The following is a 2833-nucleotide window of genomic DNA, read 5'->3' on the forward strand; positions in this document are numbered from 1 at the left end:
GCCTCAGAATCTAACGCAAAAGTGGTTCGTTAACAAAAACTTTCTACAAAAATTTATAGCCATTTGAATGCAGGGGTGTATAGCTGATATACAGAAAATCATATTCAAATTTTGAGGATGATCAGGGGCACTAAACCTAGATGATCATCATTTTATTCATTTCTAACAAAGATGTCGACATGCATGATGACTTCCTAACACTACACCATAAATTGCCTATAGTAACCCTAAAAAAGTGTTGCTATATGGCACAAATCCATTGCAATAGTGTCTATGGAAACATATTTCGAAAAATTAGGCATAACGTTTGGTCTCATTGCCATAAGGGCTTATGGTAACGAATTTGGGATCATATTGCAACAGAGTAAAGAAGTTGAAATTGCAAATTCGGTTTACAACAACGTTTTTATATTTATAGCAATGAATATAAAATCATTGCAATACATGAGTCTTTATATGGCAACATTATTTTGCAACTTTTTTTGTGATAATTATTGCAATATATGTACTTATGCAACATATTTCGAGTTAATTGTAACATATTTCGAGTTTATTGCAACATTATTCATTAACAAATTTGAAGTGTTTGGTAACCATTTTACCCTCTACTACAACATAAATGTTTTTAATAAAATTGGGCATGACATTTAGATTTCATTAACAACCACCAAATTTAATTAGTATATCCACAACACAATCCAACAATTCAACAAGTTGTACATCACTATTAATGTTGTTCCAACATCTACACATAAACCAAGTCTAAGAAAAATACAAAAGGTCAAGAAAAAAATAACAAAATAAAGGTTACATACGATTTTCAAGTTAATTACAGATAGACCAAAAATTCTTAGTTAATCATCTTTAAACATCAACCCATGCAGCTTCTTTCTCTGCACCTGTGGCAGTCTCGTCTCCATCATCGATACAAGCATGCAAATTTAGACTTATAGATGATCTTTATTTTCTTCTAAGTAAATTTAGACTTCTAGATGATCTTTATTTGCCGATTTTCCATGATGCATTCAAGCATGCCTTCCGCTCCAACTACTCGCAATAATCCCGTATATCCCACCCAAACAAAATGCTTTATGTCCTGAAGATGGTCAACAATAAAAGAGGATTTAAGTATGGCATATAGTTAGGAGGTTTCTAGTGCTATGTTGATGAAAGAATATGGAATATGTTTTTAATCTTTAAAAGGATGCATTAGGAGGTGTACTTAGTCAAGAAAGCTAAGAGTAGATAATAATCTAACAATTAGAAATTATCTTCAACAACTTTAAAAAAGAGTAAAGTAAGACAAACTAGTGGAGAATCTTATGTATCAGCCATCAAATAATAAAATTAGGTATATTGTTTAGGCATAGAGGTTAGGAAAATGGCTTCCTAAATCAGGATGGAATGGTGTAAGCATAAATTTTGTTACGTTCTTCTGATAGCAAGCCTACTGGTAAGAGAAACTTAAGTTGCTTCTGCAAGATCTTATATGACTATGTTTCTTGGAGGAAAAAGCACCATACGAAGCAAAAGCCGCAAAAAGGAAGGGAGAGTAACAAAAGCTTATAACTACTTATAATAAGAAGCAGGTAAGCCACTTTATCTATATATTAAACTGTGTTGATGTTTCATTCAAGTGTTTTGGGTTGTTATTTACTCATTATAATTTGAAACAGGAAAGCACGGCTGATATGGTGATGAGGAATCTGAAATACATGGTGATGATAACAAAAGTGGATAGGTAGTCCTTACCTATATACGTAAAATTGCACACTAAATAAAAAATTGCATAAGATGAGTGTTAATCAGAAACCAATCCATACCATGTTCTAACTGTTCCGAATCTAACCAATTCCTTCTGCGCTATCTACAAACAGGTAGCAACACAAGTTAAGATATGATAATAACAAGAATGACATACGATCATAAAAAAACCTATAATTTTACATGCATACCTTGTATATAAAACCTACACACGATACTCAACAAAAGAGTACCCAGAGATAAATACACATGTCACGTATACTATAAATTGTAGTGAGTTATTTTATCATGAAAGAGAGTGATATAGAATCCACTATGCTAATCAAGATGTCTACTTACCTCTCCAAACTCAATTAACAATCAACAACACTATATGCCCAAAATATATGAAAAAAGATAGCACACAAATATACAAAGAAATAGAACACAACTATACAAAAAAAATATAAAAAGATCTTATAAATGAAAACCCCCAATTTGGAGGGTACATAAGAACCCTAAATTGATACACACTAATTTTATCCCAAATTAACAAAAAAATACCTATAGAACATCAGGATACATAATTAAACCATAAATTTAAACTCAAAATAACTTACCCCAAATTGAAACACCCTAATTAATTCTAAGAATTTGTTAAGGGATGAAGCTTAAAATCCGATTTAGAGAAGAGCCTGCCTTCTTCGAACTTCAGTCTTCTTCTATCTTGAATCATCGAGTTCGAATCTCTGTCTTCTTCGAGCTGGCATAGTTTCTCGGACTCCGATCTTCGTTTTTCTTTCCTTTCCTCTTTCACCTCTCATTTTGATTTCTCTGTTTTTATGTTTTTTGTAAGTTAAAGTGTTATTGTTTTAATGATTTTTTATTATTACTTTTACGGTATTCTACTTGTTTGGAGATCCCGGGCAAAAAATTTTGATAGGCCCGCTTTTATATTTTGGAGCACGCCAAAGAATTGGCCCAAAAAATTGAAATCAATGAAAATGTTTTAAATTATCGTTGCGATATATATCAAATTTTATGTATTGCAACACTTCATCAATGAAATTATTGTATAACACTTTCCAAA

At 31.7% G+C, this 2833-nt stretch overlaps 1 long non-coding RNA gene across 1 annotated transcript; it reads right to left on the reverse strand.

Annotated features, from left to right (window-relative positions):
- Window positions 1-915: 915 nt before the first annotated feature.
- On the reverse strand, window positions 916-2554 carry LOC141717382 (uncharacterized). Its single transcript, XR_012573621.1, has 3 exons — window positions 2364-2554; window positions 1824-1867; window positions 916-1096 (listed from the first exon to the last, which is right to left on the reverse strand). It is a non-coding gene; the product is annotated as an uncharacterized LOC141717382 (long non-coding RNA).
- Window positions 2555-2833: the final 279 nt, after the last annotated feature.

Source organism: Apium graveolens, chromosome 4 (assembly GCF_009905375.1).
Source record: "Apium graveolens cultivar Ventura chromosome 4, ASM990537v1, whole genome shotgun sequence".
Classification (NCBI taxonomy): domain Eukaryota; kingdom Viridiplantae; phylum Streptophyta; class Magnoliopsida; order Apiales; family Apiaceae; genus Apium; species Apium graveolens.